We start from the raw sequence: 18,355 nt of genomic DNA on the forward strand, positions 1-18,355 counted from the left end.
CAATATAAACAAAATTGTTCAAAAATTAAAATTACTTATCTATCTTATCTTGCTCTCTGCTGTAATACTGACCATTAGGGAGTTCAGACTAATGTATGTAACGAATTAAACTTTTAAAAGCTAGTCCCGTTTATTCTAACTTTTAGCATGACAGATATCGAAGCTCTTGATAATCATCGAAGACAGACTTAGTGTTCAATGACTTCGTTCACTTGCACGTGAAATTTATGTACGATAACATTTTAAGATAATAAAATACCTTGTTCTATTTCTTTTCTATAAAAAAGTTCATGAAATAAATGTGCAATTTATTATATCGATATCTCAAAAGATATCAGTAATGATTTCGCAGTAATCTCTTCCCGATGTGAAGAGAAAACGAATAGACGTTTACAGCAGAAGGTTGCAGCAGCCCGAGACGAAGGGATAATACTTGGCACATATTGCTACACTTTATTCAGAGTTACGAGGTTCATAGGGTGGTTAAATGATTCGTAATGCGCCTCGGATTACATTACTATTTGCTTCTTGTTGTTCTCTCGGTTCTCTTCACGATTTCTCCGGCGAGATGCCGACGGCTCTCGAGTACGCGTGATTTAAGGCGCATCGTAAATAGATAATAATAAATCGGCATCGTGGGGCTCATTTGCTTCGGGACCAATTTGTTAGGATCGTTCGCCCTCGCGACCCGAATATATATACACCTACGACGCCGCGGGGCTATTTTTCATACGCCGAACCGCTGATTTATTTTGGCACGAACGAACGCCGCTGTGCCGCGAGCGAATTATGTGAATTCGCTTATACACACGGCATTTGTGTATCTTGCGTTTGGGTTTCGAGGCGCCAGCGACCAAAAGTTCCGTGGAAAGTATTGTACATTGATTGTGAAAGAAATATGCACGATCGGTTCCGCCGAGAAATTACTTTAGCGAGCTATTTTCTTCGAAATGATACATTTACATTCACTTTCTACTCAATTGCTTTTAGAATATTTAGCTTTATTTCATTAAATTGGATTTCTATTTTCTATATTACTTTTTAGCAAAGTAAAACAGCCGGCGCCAGACAAATCTTCAATTTTATTTGAATGTACGGAAAGAACGATTTTGCTAAAGAGTAGGTATTAAAAAATTTAGCTATAAATACAGGTCCGAAAATAATTGTTAGATCATCAAAATAATTACATATAATAGGACGTTCAAGTTGGTTGGTAAAATATTAAAAAATTTTTCAGCCTCGCTTCATCGTGCTTAAATTTCCTGCACATTAAGTGTTCTGATCCAATAAAAATATTTTCAGATCTGTATCTAGCTAAACTTTTTTAAATGTATTAGCCAAATCGTTCCTTTTCCATCTGATCTTTATTAAAAATTATCGAATTTAAATCCAGCTTTAATATTTTACAAAATATTTTAAAACGGATGAAAAAAATTTGTTTCTCGGGTGACAGAGAAGAAGTTATACGTTATGCGGCGACTGTGGCGTAGTCCGAGCTTCGGGAGTCTTAGGGAGCCGTAGCGAATGCGCGTGAGATGAAAGGATTCTGATTAACAACTACAAGCCTCCTTCCGCAAACAGTCGATGGAGCTTCTGTCACTGCGAAATCGATGATCCACGCCTGTCAGACTATTAACACCTCCGACGTGGTTCGTTATCATTATCGGCTGACATCGGCGAGGATTTTAATTTGAGTTTCACCGCATGGGCACCATCTCTCGTGTGGTAGTCGGCACCGTACAAGGAAGCAATCACAGGATGAAAGGCGAAATTGGCGCGAGCCGCGAAACCCTGCGGTGATTTTCAGAAGCGACAAAGGCTGTCCGCTGGACCGTGCGGTCTGATTAACAATTGAAATTTTGCATTCGCGCCGACATGATCGTCGGTTGACGCTAATACCGGCCGACGATACACGGCTGACTTTTTCCCGACTAGAGAAATCGGTCAATAACGTCTTTTTTCCCCCTTTTTTTTGTCTATCTCTTTTCTTTCAATCGATCGCTGGTCTCGCTATGCTGACACATTGGCCACATTGGGGCATATGGATATATGCGATTTTCAGATCCAGGTTCACATCGCGCGCGTAACGGTGCTGGTGGAGATTTGCTTTGGCCTGCTCGTCGAGCACAAACGAATCGATGTCTATTATCCAACGACGAAGATTACGCCAGAAGAGATTGACTTTCCGAGAGACGCGAGAGATCGCGCCGATGCTTTTACGACGATTGATGCATAGTCGGCTACTTCGTTACACATCTCCGTTCACCCGCGGGCATGCAATCGCCGTTTGTCTCGCAGCGAGGTCCCGTTGCTCGCTCCGCGGAGCGCATCCCGACTGAAGTCTTATCACCATAAACTAATCAGCCGTCAATAGGCGAGATCGCCGCGGTCGTAAGTAAGCCGTGCCCGTAGAAACCGCAAACAGCGTGCTAAAATACTTATAACGTGTCCGAACGGAGGATGCGCGACCTTTAACGGGAGAGAGAATCCGCGCGACTCTTCTTCTCGCACAGTGCGAGGTGCGCGTACGAGTGCGTGTACCAGCAATGTAATCTAAAACGCACAATTCTGTGTTGTATGTATACACGGAACTCTCTCTAATAAACTTGTCAACAGTGAATTTCGCGTTATAACCGAGTGCAATGAGGGAAAATGCAAATAAGGAAAGTTGCGCAAAGTGCAGAATATCTTATTAAATATCTCGCTAGGGATTAGATTATGTGACGCCTTGCGAAACTTTTTTGACCTAAATATCATCCTGCGGATTCGGTAGATTTGAAAGTAGCTAGCGAAATGAAAAATAGTGTGACACGCGAGGGCAGAACATCAAACGTTTCTCGTGTAATGAGTCGACAACCGTGGCGAATGAATCCTTTCTCTCCCTAAACGCAAGTGGCAGATCTATCGATCACGCCGATTTAATAGTACGGTTATCGATCATCGCGTGTCGCGCAGTCAAAGTCATCAATTGAAATTCGTTGGACCGCTTAAGGTTGGCAACTCGCTCCCCGTATCTAGTAAAATGAGACCGAAATGCCCTCGTTTCTCTACGCAACTTATACCGATATGGATTCTGTTTATAATTTATCATTTGATTAAAGAACCTACTTCGTTGCTTGCTTTTGGAATAAGCCAATATTAGGGAGATGTATTAGGTGAAAGGTCAAAGGAGAAATTTTTGGAAAGAAATTTATGATGAGCTCTATAATGTTAAATTGAAAAAGAGTTTGTAATAAATAAGGTTTGTAATAGAAAGTATACGCTTGACATAATGAGTTTACTAATGGATCGATTTTGTTGCCCAAATAAGCTTAGCTCTCTCGACGTTACATTTGTCCTACATTTTTCTCTTTATCTATTCTAAATAGCCTAGACTAGGAAAAATTTTCATCTTGAAAGATTAAGTTAAAGTTTTATATCTTGTAGAGAAAACAAATTTATAACCAAAGAGTACGATGCGTGCACTACAAACTACTGCAACGATACAATTTTAGAAAAAAATCTAAACAATAATGTTTAGGCTAGGCTAAACATTATTAGTTCTAATGTCTTTTTGTAAAAAAATATACATGAAAAGTCTAATTGTATCTGTTTCCTTCTTGAAAGATTCTCATCATTTCACTACGAGATCACTAAATAAATGTAAAATGATAGAATTAGAATTAATAAGCACTAATTATATCTTTTAAAGAGCAATATTGATAGCATTAAAAAAGTAGTCACGATAAAAAATGCTCCAAAATAAAGTTATAATACTTTTCCTTTTAATCGTCTAACTTATTATATCTGCGATCTTACGATAAGTTCATTACCGCATTCGCGATTATGAGCGCAAAAGGTTCACGACCTGGAAGTAGTGAAAAACCGATGTTTAGATACTTCTAAAGAGTGCGTCGTAAGACCCGCGAGAATAAGGTAACGCGTGCAATTTGTTGCGGTACGGTGCGATCGCGCGACCAGCCGAGCGACTGATAATTCATTATCTCCGTGCGGTGCGGACTCGTCTCATTTTCGCCGCACGGGGTCCTCGATCACGCCTAACGGCACCGCATCGGCGTAAATACGTTACGTAATTAATTTCGCGCAAAGCACGGCTCAACGGCGTTATATTTATAGCGGTGCATTAACCCCGCGGGGTTTTATGCGCCTCGCTCGTTCGCTCGCTCGCGCACGGATATCGAACCGTAGTCGAGAGAGGTAGAGAGTCAAGAGAAGTCTCGGAAGAAAGAATTTCAGTGCTGCTCCTCGGAAGAGGAGCTCTGGTAGGCTGGCTCGCTCGCTCGCTCGCTCGTTCGTTCGCTCGCAATGTATTCGCGCGCGAAAAAATGGAATTCTCAGGGGTCGAACTCCAGGTGGAAATATCGATAGGGGGTCAGCGCGGGTTAGTTAGCCACGCACGAGCCGGTGCTGCCGCCTTTCTCATATCCCTTTTCTCCGTCTCTTCCTTCCTCTATCGCGACCTGTTCTTCCTCCTCGTCTCTCTCTCTCTCTCTCTCTCTCTCTCCTCTCCGATACTCTGACTTCGTCCTCCGGATTCATATATTCTCTCTCTCTCTCTCTCTCTCTCTCTTATTCTTTGCTTGATGCTCGCGCTCTTCGTTTTTCCCTCGTTCGGCGTAGGTGCGGATGTGCTTTAACCCGGGGTACAGAGTCCACTGATGGTGGACCACTGACTGCGCACAATTAGGCCTCGGCGCAGAACGAATTCATCTTCGTTGGATGCGCGAGACTCCAGCCAGTTCGGCACGATCGATTATCAATCATTCTACCGCGAGCCACTCGAGCCACGTCGTACACACGGAAATATCGTAACCTTGTGTATACACCGGGCTCGCTCGAAGTGGCCCGCGGGATATTTCCACCCCCGCGACTGACCAATCCCTCGGCCCGTTTCGACGTTTCCTGATAGACGTTTCCAGTGCTCAACGAGCCGGCACGTCGATCGGGATAAAGTGGCTGTCGAGATCCTTGATGATGCGCGCCGGATCTTATCGAGAGCCCCGGCAGAAATCTAATTTTCGGGCGTTGTGATTAATCGCGCCTGATATTTTTTTTTTTTTTTTCAGAATATTAAGCGTGTGATCACACTCGAGCGATCGCATTCCGATCTACATCCATTTTTTTTATCTTTATACGGAAATATCTTCGATACGTAGAGTTATGAGCATTATTACATTAGCGAAGAACTTTGCATAGCGAAGAAAGGTTTGGCATCGAATTAACTTCGATGAGATACAATGCACGCGTTGTAGCATATTACGTGCACGTTTCCTGCCTCGTTCTCACCGAACGACGGCAATGTGCGCTCGATTTTAATGTACCGTGAAGCCGCGCGGCGCACCATCGATTTCTTAATGATTCGAAAGAATAAACATTATCGTAACATGACCTTTGTATACCTTATTTTACGCGTGTATAGGGATAATTTGCTCAATCCTTATATTATAGTTTACGCGCGCGGAATGCATTATCCCAGCGAAAATCCGACCGTCGCGTCGTGGGTGGCGGCTCTCCCATCCATCGGAATTTCGTAGCTCGCTTTTTAAATTAATGCCTCGGTCGACGTGTTTGTGTTCTCACTCAATCACCCGTTGGTCACGTTAGAACGCATTTATGCAAGTAAATGATGCGCGATTTAACTGCCTGCCGGGAAAAAGCAGAGATACGTAAAAGTAAGAGATTTGTTATAGACAACCGATTAAAATTTTGTATTTATCAATCTCTCATACATATCTTCAAATACTTATATGACATATAATATTAAAAAAAAAAAAAAAGATATAAAATATGTCAAATATATAAAAGAAAAACAGGAGTTTGTTCCTCTTGAAAAATATAATATTTTATTAGAATTTTAGAGATATGTGCAATATTGTTGTTACACTTAAAAGTTTTTTTTTCATCTCACAATGAAATGTATAGACCATTCAGAGTATAATTCTGTTCTGCACTTAGGTATGACAAGATCAGAGGTGATCACAAAAGTGAGAACATACCCGAGGGATTGAGAAGGGTGCAAAAGAATAATGGACAATGAAGAATCGAAGATACCGATGGAACTGTCGTACCGATGTCATTCTACCGTGTGATTTATTGATGGGACATCGGTTCGTGCGCTGCTAGAAAATCGTTTGCATTGCGCAAAATTTAATAAAGCAATCCACGCATCGACATCTCTCTTCCCTCTCGATTCCTTTAATCTTTCTTAACCGTGATCGCCAGTTTGCGGCGATGAAAGTAACGTGCTCGCGTGTCATAATTGCGCAACTGCGTGAATAATACAAAATCTTTCTATCTCGCCAAATATAATCAACTCTTTTCTGCAGAACCTCTAATTATACTAATCTTAGCGTACACAATAAATAACTTTTTATTATCTCCATCGTTATTTGAATAATACATGTTTAGTCGTTTATGAAATAAATAAAAAGGTGTTGGGGAAAGATTTGAATTTTGCGGAATTTTGCGAATTTTGCGCAAGAAAAAGGCGAAAGAACAAAAAAAACAATGAATAATAAGTGATATTTACATAAGAACATAACGATCTGTCTGAAAAACATGATGATAATCGGAAAAACAAGTCCTTACGAAAATATCGCCTATCATTATTTGCACCTGACTCAAATGTCGATAGAGTCGCGCCGCACGGCGGATAGTGGCGGACAGTGATAATAGTCGAGATTAATAAATCCTGCTTTCCACGGCCATCAATCGCTGAACGCCGAGGCGAGGATTGTTAACACGTTCCTGCTTCAACGTCGACGATAGAAATATCACTCTCCCAGGCGAGATACGGTAGATGCAAGGAGACTTTACCGTCTTCTTCCACCACCAGCGTTACTGTTCGCGCTCCTCCCCCTCCTTCTCTTCCTCCCTCTCCTTTTCCTCCTCCTTTTCTCCCGTGTTCCTCTTCTTCCTACTCCTACTTCTTCGCATTCGCTTCTACATGTTCCTGTTCGGTAATCCGCGGTCTCTTAAGTGCGATAGCCGTTCGCGCCAACGCTCTGCGTTCGTTGCGGACGTTCTCGTTTGACAAATGATCGTTGGCGATTCGATTTGTATGCTTTCTATCCCTACGAGCTACGGGGCCGTCGTCATTCGTGCGTTATGACGCAATTGTAGAAACGAAGGAAAGGAGCGACAATAACGCCTCCGCCCGCGCCGGCTCCTGTTACACACTCCGCTTAATGCGAACTTGTGATTCAGGAATAGCAGGAGTGTCGGAGACAATGACGGCGGAGATGCGATGGAAAAATATCACTATCTCAAGATTACTTATAAAGCTCGCGGATATTTATTGTGTCTCAAAATAGCATATCCGAACAAATAAATTGCTTGTGAATTATATAAAATGCGTTACACGGCTTTAAAAGATTAGATCTATAAAATTCATTGGCAAATATAGAAAAATGAAATGTTTCTATGTAATAAAAATTAATCATATAATCTATAGGGGAGAGTGCAAAGGAAACTGTAAACACCTACTCTCGAAATTCTTTGGAATCTTACTCGAAAAGTTTTAGAGAGGAAATAATTACATCAGTTAATAGAAATCTTTGTTTGGAAAATACTCCTAGTTATTTGGTTTTAAATTACAATAATTGTATTCATTTTATTAATTATTAATATAAACTTAGTTTAATAATTTTAAATAAAAAAACCCTTACTCTCTCTCTCTCTCTATTTGGAATTACACACGACACGAGGCAATGCCGAATCGGTTTTGTTTCTTATCTTTTAAATAAAATTTTTAATTAATAAATAACTGCCAGTTTTATTTAATGTTTCCCTTATCAGGGTTGTCACAGAAAATAAATTTTTAAATTCCCTGACTTTTTTCCAGATTTTCCAGATGAAAATGGAAAACTTTCCAATATAAAATATGTAAATTTTAACACATTTAAAGTTAATTTTAACACATTTAAAGAGTTGTAGAGGAAAGCTAGCCTATATTAATAAAAATGCAAAAAAGACTTAGTAACATACTAAAATTTTGGGTGCAAATTCAAACTAATGAAAAATAATTATTATTGGGAAAAAGAATGCAGTTACGAAAAAGAGCGATCAAATAAAAATACCGAATAAAATATAAATTTTAATTATTTTATTAAAGTCGTTTAAAGTGTGCAAGTTGTTTGAACGTATTTCATTATAAACATCAGATATAATATTAAAAAAATTATAACAATTATCTAGAATAAGAGCAATTTGAGAAAATTGTGAGCAAATTGTAAAATTTCACACTTTTTTACATTTTCCCCTGACTTTTCTCGGTTTTCCGAGTCTGTGACCCTGCTTATTTGTAATTCCTCATCAAAATCATCAAAAACATGTAATGATATTTAATTTAAACGACGTGTGCGTTTTATGGTCATGTATTAAGATGCAACACTAACAATAAACGTATATCGAATTATCATTAGATGCGAGACATGAGAAGTTATCGTTACTTTAATCTATTGCAATAATATTGTTCACATTTATCCCGTGTTCGAAACTTTTCCTAATATTGTGTTTTTATATGTTTTTTTTTTCAACTTGATTATTTAATAATCGTCTTCTCTTTTGTAAACTGTATATCTATATATGTTTAATTACAAGACATTATATGTAAAATGCAAACAAACCAACCATTAAACAAGTGTTTCTCTACTCCGAAAGAATTTTACAGAGAGATGGAAAAAAGCACTCTCATCGAGGGCATTAATAATGCTACCCAAAATGATTTAAGGTAGGTCTCTGTGTTCCACATACGAGCGGCTGTTTAATAGCACCGAATGACTGACCGAATGACATCTGCTTGAAATACTACGAAATGAGCGAGTGACAAGTAAAACGAGCTGTGAAAAACTCGTTAAAAACTTGTCAGCGACTGCCCAATGCCCCTTAGGATAGGTTCGCGGTAATGTCACTGCAATGAAGCTCGGAAGCGGAGAGCTTCCGAGGGAAGGCCCCATTTTCGTGTACGTAATTCCCGAAGCGGAGGCTCCCGGGCACTCTCGACTGGTGTAATGATCTTCGCAAAATCTGAGCGATCCCCAGGCATTTGCATACAGGCTGATCGTTATCCTCGTTCCTTGTGGCGGCGCAGGATGCGGGGGCGGAGTTCCCAATTTCGTATCAAGGGTTCGACTCGCGTGGGCCTGGGGCCCGCCGGCCGAGAGAGTGGTGGATCCACCACCGTATTGCCCACCATGCGTAATGCTCGAGTTGCAGCGGCAAAAAGGTTATTACGTTTTTTGCCGGTTATCCGAGATTAAAAACGGCCGGGGGCGTTGTAATTGCGAGTGATAGCGGCGACGCGGGGGCCGGTGGCGTCTACCAGACAACAACAGGGGCACAAATAGTGTACAAACTCGCCCGTCGTCCTACCCCGAGGAGAGGAGAAAGAAAAAGAGACAGACAGAGAGAGAGAGAGAGAGAGAGAGAGAGAAGAATATCATTCCGGGAGGACGATGAAGGTAAGGTGGAGGACGACGACGCCGTGGATCCTCGGGGCACGACCGCGCAAATTACAGACTAGCGCCAGCAGAAGCCAGTAGGAGCCAGCGGGAGCGTAGCGCCGGTGTAGCACGGAAGCTTGACCACGCTCCTCTGCGTTCTTCTCTCCTCTCCTCTCCTCTCCTCTCCTCTCCTCTCCTCTCCTTTCCTCTCCTCTCCTCTCTTCTCCTCTCCTCTTCTCGCAGACGCGGGCTCGTGAACGACGGACTCCGCTATCCCTGCGAGAGAAGCCGCTCCGCGTACTAATTGGACGGCGTTATGCATCACTTCACCGAGCGTGATTACTGAGATTTTCGCACCGTGCGTTGAAGGAGCTGTTGTTGATCGATCTAAAGCTGTTCTTGCACATATATTATCGCTTTTATACCAGAGAAATGTTAACGATGTTACGACAATATTTTTAGTTTCTCTCTTCCTAATTCCTACGACGATGCTGCGAATTTTATATAAAAATGTATGGCGTTATAGGTATTTCCTAAAATGCGAAAAACGGATGCAAGATACGACGTCGAGTAATATCCATATTAAGCAAAAATGATTTTAATGACATTCTGTTCCAATCAATTAAGCATATCGCTTAATTGATATAATAAGCAATCAACAATATAGCTAACAGTTCAATCGACTGGAACGATGCGTCATTAAACAACTTTTTAACAGTGGGAACAGCGTTTGAGAGGGTACGCTTAGAGCTGCAGCGAACCGTATATACATACATATCCATACGCGCAAGCTAAAGAAAGACTCAATCGCTCATAGTGTTTGACACTCGCGTCATTAATAATATTCAATATTATTACGTAAAAGAGTCCCTCTTACATTATGTCGCCCTATTGAAGACTACAAGCGCTTCATTTTCCTCCTTCATAGTACGTCGCGTCGGGGCGACTACATGCTCGCGAGATTACATTCTCTTCAAAGAATGTCCAGCCTGGTAATCAGCCTATTCGCGATGACCGATACTAGATACCGAGCAAACAACGATTTTACTGTCACTCCCAGTCACATAAACAGTCTCGTTGCTGTCGATAGAAATGGGATTGCCGTAAACGATCGGAAAGAAATGGCAAATTTTCATTGCAGGACCATTGCCCCCCCCCCTCTCTCTCTCTCTCTCTCTCTCTCTCTCTATCTGCCACCGCCGGCCCTGTCTCCTTTACGTAATACAATTTTCAATTGTATACACCCATCACGTATCACTGCGCCTTTCTATTCATATAATCTTGACCGGGCTTGTGCTCGAGAGGGCGCGGGGAGGACGCTTTTGATTATCGAACCTCGAACCGGTGCCGGGGAGAGGTGTGCGCGAGGCCGTAATACCGACATACCCGCGTGCTTCTTAGCGGGTATGCATTATAATGCATCAACAATGCACCGGCGCGGTATACATCAAAGCTACGACTACGTGAGTGACTACGAGCGCCACAGCGATACGGGTCGGCTCTTGCTGGCCGCGCTGTCGATACGTCACACTGATCACCAAATATAACACATTGTTCGGTACTTGGAGAATGTTCAAAACATCTTTATGTCCGCTTTCTTTTAACGTAATACTTATCGCAGTAATATCGAAAATTATCACGTCATGTTGTATGTCCAATGAAAAAGGTATAGTAGTGACAGTTATATATAGGTAACAGTTATGCACGTTTTATAATACATAATTAATGTACTAAAAAATAGTTTATTGAATTACGTGTACATTAATTCTATATATAAAACGTATATAACTGTCACCTATATAGTTGTCATCAGTATAAAAAAATACTTCTCTCTTTATTTTTTTAGTGATAAGAGAATCTTTAATTACACGGTCCCTTAAATATTTTTTTAATTCGTTTATATTATAATTCTTTTTTAATTAATTATCCAATAATTAAACGATTTATTAAATAAAATGCTTGCTTAACTTTGGAGATTAAGTAGCTTATTTTCTAAATTAACTGTATCTTGCTACTGTTTCGAAAGTGAAAATAAATATTCCCACGGTCCACCTATCTTAAACTGAGACTGAGTTTTTCATCTCGCAAAATAGCTACGGACAACGACGATGCGTTCAGGTACGACGAGATATATTTGACTTATACGCAATAAAGAAGAACAAAGGGATCCGGTCTCCGTGCGCTTGCTGACCTAATACCGTACGTACCAACCAGTCGATGCTGGGAAATGCTCAACAGAAACGATCCCGCGGAATTCGCAGCCGGCAGTGCATGGACGTGCGCGGCGCATAGCTGCGAAACAAATCGTCGTCCGTATCATGACCAATTCAATCAGAGGCGCCGGCTAAGAAGAGGATACAAAGGAGGAAGTGAGAGGCGAGATGAGATTTGTATAAAGGAAGATGAGAATGGCGCAGAAGCAGTGAAGGAGGTTGAAATCACAAGATGCGTAATGCGTTATATGAAATTATATTTCTACATACTAATGAAAAAGATATGCCTCCAAATAAGTTAAAATTAATCTTCCTAGTTGCAGACATTTTATATATAGAAATTTTGTTCTATGAAATTCTTAATATCGTACAACGGATTCTTATCAACTTTTGAAAATGCACTCATGGATACATATTTTTATCGATTTACGCCATTTATTTGTTAGAAATATTTTCACAAAGCTGTATTTTATTCTTTTACACAGCAAAGCATATTTGTAAACTTCTTTTTTATTGAACGAGTCAAGCGAGTTGAATAATTCGAGTCTTTTTCCCAGTGTATGTTTCCAGAGTTAATTTGCACTTATAGTTTTTGCAAGGGGTAATGCAGTAGCATGATATCAATCCGTGAACAAAGAGGAAGCGAACGAATAATTTCAAGGGTGGTAGCGAGATTCTTCTCTGCCGGTTCCCCTCCCCCGTGAGCTGGCCGTGCAGAATGAACGCCGTGGAAAAGGAAGGGAAGAGCAAAGTAGCGAGGAAGAATGAACGAAATAACAATCCGTCGCGCCAGATCATCCCAGGCGGCGTGTGCTAACTAATGGCATTCAAAATTAGTCCTACCGGTTGCGAAATTATTGAGTCCGAGTTCGCGGACCCGGCTGCCAATACTGGCGGTCTCGTAGTAATCGCGGACGAAAGTTCTCCAGGCGTGGGACTCACGGTAGCCGGAGCCGTTCTTCGCGACCACAATTGCCGGGGGCCTGCCGGGGGTTTGTTCGATATTAGTTTTCGACCCCGCTCCACGTCCACCTTCTCCTCTCCCCCACAATTCTCTTCCGTTCCCTCCACCTCACCACCGCGAACTCGGTCGCGAAAACATTTAACTGGTTATTACGGTTATAGAGAAGCGGCGCGTTTTCGCGATACAATCTGTATCCGTTCTCATTTCTTTAATCTAGCCGACGATTCTACCGTCGCTACCGTCCATTATGCGGCCGTTCGAGTTATCTTACCTTTGTTCAATTATTTCTAGCGATTTGGATTAAAAATATTGAGCCTGCGAGAGATGGGAATGGATGGAAATTGCGTTCTGAGATAATGACGAAATTACGAAAGATAGAGAATTTCTTTAGAATATTTCCTGTGTAATTCTGTCATTTTCTTTGTAAATTGTATTTCTTGGACTGATATAAATGACTTCTGTTAATCAACTTCCATGTCTTTTGTGTATGTATTGTAAAAAAAAAAAACAAAGATATAGGACACCTGTTCCTTTATATATATGTATGTAAAATAAAATGTCTATATAAATCTTCGTGATTGTTGTGTATAAAAATAACATCTTGGTAAAGTGATAAGATATAATTCGCACAAACAACTGGAACATTTACCAAACGAAATTAACTGCAAATGTTCCGACTTCTTTTAATTTGAATTCTTTTCAGTGGAGGAAGTCTAGTATAATATATATTATAGCCTTTTTTTCTAGCAACTCTCCTTCATACAGTAGTTCAATTTTTTGGTTCCATTTATTTACAAATTTAGGAAAAGTATTTATATCTCTGAGTCACGTTATTGAAATTCGATTGTGCTGTGGTTTTCTGCTTTAAATAATTTGAAATCGGTACACAAATCGAATAGTTCTATAAATTTGAGAAAGATATCTTTCTTGTACGGATACGATAACTAATTAATTGATACCGGTTATTGCTACGGGTGACAATCGAAAGAACGAGAGGGACGATCTGACGGGGATGGAATTTACGGGAAGAACGGGTCCATGCTTAACGATGCCGCTGCGAGGCGTCGATTGACTCGTGCCTCGATTTGACGCATGCTTCGTCGTCGTCACTGTCGGCACGGTTAACTGAAACGAAGCATTCTTCTCGGCGTGTTAATGAGTGTCTTGTAATGCGTAGACGCCGGTCATATCCCCAGATCATGATGCAAGCCAGCCTCACAATACCCTTTCACCCTAACTCGGTCCGATGACATTCTAGGATGACTCAACTGTTCCAAGATATTTATTACATGCCTTAAACTCCTACGTTGATTAATCGTAGCAGCGTTTTAATTTTCTCCCTATCTGTTTCATGGTTCTGTCTTTAAGATGGAACGGTTTTGAAAAAAGTGGAAGAACGGCCTTGTATACTTGTGATGAAAAAAAGTTAATTTGACTAAGTCGCCATTTAGGTCACTAGTATCGATTACGAGTTTATAAAAAAAGTACTTTCTAATTCTGATTAATTTCTTTTTCCTGAGCCGTTTCTCGCCATCTTTCTTTGGCCACATTTTCGAATTATCCCTTCCTTCTGCTAATTCAAACGTGGCAAGATGATACACATCCTTCCAACAATTTTGTTCGGGACGACGGTGAAGAGATCATTTATCATCGTAAAAAAATATGAACGCTTTCCGAACACCTCTCCCTTCACGCTGTATCTTTCGCATGAATCGTCTTGTTCCCACGAAGAGTTACATACTCAGAAGATCGCCGACAATCGCGGCCCATCCAACACGGATCTCATCTTCGTCTAACATGTCCCGCTTTTACCTGCCTATCGGCTGTGCTACCTTCGAGATAAGATTTTCGTAACCGAAACGCACTGCGAGACGATTCTCTCGCTTAGCATCTCAGTCGGCGACGTAGGTGTAAGCGACTCGCGGAAATTTAATTTGAAGCTTGGTTAGCCTTTTCATTAGAGAGTTCTCCTTCGCTGTCACGTCACCTAGTCCAGAGAAAACATTTTCTCAGAACGACTTGAAGTAGACATGTCGTTATTGTAATGGTGCTCTCGCCAAGTCTCTTCTAATCATTACCTGGTTGTCTTCGAGTCGAGAGGGTAAATAAATGCGCGTCGTGTGTCTTATAGTTTACGATCTCTGCTTCGTTACGTATTTGACGCCACGCAGAAAAGGTCTGCGCAGAAAGATAGATGCCAACGGACAAAAGTAAAACCTTCTAAACGGTGAAAGTTGAAAGACGGTGTCGAGTTTTCAATTTTCGTTGGATCAACTTCTTCTCTGTTGATGAATTGAATAATCATTTTGTGCATCGCAGCTTTTCCATCGCAGAGAGAGAACCGGTATGTTATTTATGAATCTTCTCTTAGGCCAATTCTGCGAATCACTTACATTCGCATCAGCTGCTCTTGTGATTTCTGCACGCGTGCGTGCGTCGCTTGTTACAGAAGAAGCGTTCCTAACAACACCGGCCACGCCGCTTCAGCTCGCCATAATCACGGATTAATTAGTTCATTCGGGACGAGATTAGGATTTGGAATAGGGAAAGCTTTTGCCAATCATGCTGATGATAGCGCGATATAACGCCGTGCCGATGAGATTGAAATTACATCCGCGGCCGAATTATTATATACATTGGCGCCGTGGCACAAGGAGAGATGTGTGCTTAATGTCAGAATTATTACGCATCAATTTTGCGCGTTAAGCCGCTGATCGTTGTCACCGTCGCGGAGTAGTAATTAGATACGAGCCTCGCAGGTGTATTACGCGCAGCGAGCAGCGCGGACCGGGTTGCCTTCCTCGAGGCTCGTAGTCGTCGATGCCTTCTCCGAGAGAAAGTAACGTGCACGCTCGCGGCTACGATTTCCCGAACAAACGAATCGTAATGACGCGGATGCGCGGCAAGCGCGAATAAACGAGATCCTGCTTTAAACGTCGGACGTGCGCGCCGAGGGAAAACAAGCCGCGTCTAATTTTCCTCGACTTGTGGCTGTCACGTGGCGCGCGCGACGACCGTGATCGGCACGCGCGAGAGACAAGCGGAGATCGAACGAACGCGACTTGCTCCAGCGGTCGTCAATCGAGAGACGGCCAGTCAATTAATCGACCAGGCCTGATTTGTAAACGATTATTTATTCAAAGTTGCTCGAATAATTGACGAATCAAGTGAAGATATATAAAGTTGTAGTCCTTAGTGCAAACGTAGTGCACCGATCACGTCGATCTCCTGCCTGTTTGTCCTCGATATGGCGCCGATATTTCAATCGTTCGATAGGACAGCTTTCTATCGAGCGAGTGACCCAGGCCGGATGTCATTGAATGAATGACGTTCGCTAGCGGCGTATAAATTTAAATCAACCATTCTCGCATTATGTTCCACGGCCGCCCGGCTCTATGAAGCCGCTTACTGTGTGAGGCAAACCACTAGATATCATTAGATACGACCTACGCGGAGTTCGAAGGTGTCGAAGGCTCCCTTCGATGCTACGAATTTGCAGGAACGTGACGAATGGTTCGAGTAATGCAGAGCAGTTGAACGCCCACGTATATCACTGTAAGTCATAGAGACACAATGCCAATATCCGTTTATGTTTTATAGATTTGCATAAAGCGGAGTCAATTTCACGAATCTCACATTACTGATACTGTACGAACACTGATTGACAGTCACAGTCTAATGGCTGGCGAAAGTGCATATATTCGTTTATGTAAAGATTATTTGAAATCGTGCTTATACCGTAATAATGCTCGTACGCATTCTGATATACATTTTCAAACTCTTTTCGCATATATGTATTATTCAAAACAATTATATATTATTCACAATTATAAATAAAAATCAGATCGATAAGAATCAATGAAATGAGAAAAATAATCTTATTTTTGATCAAAGCGGATGTTGGTGCTTAATAATACAATCATATATGCAAAATTTTATAAGTAAATTATGTATAATATACATTATGTATAATGTATTTTTAAAACTTTGCATGTGATTATATATTATTAAGCACGAACATTTGCTGTGATCGAAAATAGGATTATTTCTCTCATTTGACTTATCTCTCTTGTCGGTCTGATTTTTACTTGTAATTAAATTTAACTTATAAATAAGAGTTTAATTAAACTCTTGAAAAACTAGGAAGATATAAAACAGAGACGGACACGGTAATTAATTGCATCGACGCAATACGATGCTTTATCGAAAATACTATAATTTAAATTAATAGTATATTCGATGAGTGAAGCATTATATAGAAATTAATTTAATCTAACGTCGTATCGTGACGGTGCACGAATGGTATCTCCTGGAAATGAGATACAGATGAGAGCCACTGATGGCGGAAAGCCATCGCCGCCGGGACGCAGATCAGAGAGACCGTTCTGAGGCACAGGGGCCCCCATTACTTGTGTCCACAATGTCGAGATATTAACCCGCTTCACCTGAATGCTCGCCGTACACGCTTCGCGTATTCCTCACGGCGTGTCCCTCCGCCGCGGGGACGCTGCGGTAAAGAGCGGGAAAGAGTGCAGGAGGAAGGAAGAAGGAGGAGGAAGAGATACGAGGAACGACCACACTTTACTTCACCTTGCTTACGGAGCAGAGGCCCCGGCTCCGTCGTGCGCTCGTAGAGTCGTGCCACTTGTCCTGGAATTCTCGGGGACAAGTGGCGTTCGAGTCGGTCTTCTTCCGCGTTCGCGTGGACGCGCTCGAATTCTACAGGCATTTTCTACTTACAGTAAATAAGGCCACTTGCGGAGGACTCGCGAATAACTTCACCTACACCGGTACACGCGATGCGCGATTTGATCTTTCGCTGAATATTTCGCGGTAAAGATCTTCCGCGGGTCGTCGGAACATCCGTCTCGCATGATGAGCTTCGCGAAAAATCAAGTGAAGGAAAACTATCGAAATCGAGAACGATCTCCTCCCCCCCCCCCTTGTTATTTACGACGATTGAGAGCTGACTCTCTAAATTCTTTGGAATGGAATCTCACTCGGAAGAATAAAAATTGAGCCAGTCTTAAGAAAGAGTGGCTCGGAATTTTTAATTTTGAAAAGTGAGATTTCACTCTCTTCAAAGTGAAAATCCACTCTAACAGTTTTAGAGAATAAATATTCGCGTCTTTAAAAAGTAGCCGTGAATTAAATCACGATTGTTGTGTGACGATGCATTTATCAATCTTTATTGGCATACGATCGATTATTCGATCGTTCCGTATAGATATGGGTATACGAACGACGTCGAGTGCAAAGCGGGTGCACATTGTACGACAATGACTCTGCGCAGCCTACGCGCCCGCGTTCTTTCGCAACGCCGACGGCGTAATAAGGATAATGACTCGATTTTATTGTCAACCTTTGCCCTTTCCCCCCTTTCCTTCAGGAAGACATTTTCTGGCGTGACGTGCCCCCTTCCGATCCTCGCGCTACACAATGCGCCACTTTCGCGCCGTTCCACTTAAACTTAATGCACCGTGGCATCGCTAAACGCATCTCTGATCTTAATACCGGCAATATAATGCGCGAAATTAAATTAGCCGCTCCGTTGTATCACGAGCAGGTCTCTCGCATGAACGTGACACTTAAATGGATCAAACATTTCTCTCCCGCTCTCATTAGACTTCACAAGACGAGCGAGAGAAGAACATTAATGCGGTCATTTATTATGAGAAAGAGAGAGGCAACAGACGTGCATAAGTTACTTACCCCCCCCCCCCCCCCCCCCCCAC

This window comes from Trachymyrmex septentrionalis, unplaced genomic scaffold, assembly GCF_001594115.1.
Source record: "Trachymyrmex septentrionalis isolate Tsep2-gDNA-1 unplaced genomic scaffold, Tsep1.0 scaffold87, whole genome shotgun sequence".
NCBI classification, from domain to species: domain Eukaryota; kingdom Metazoa; phylum Arthropoda; class Insecta; order Hymenoptera; family Formicidae; genus Trachymyrmex; species Trachymyrmex septentrionalis.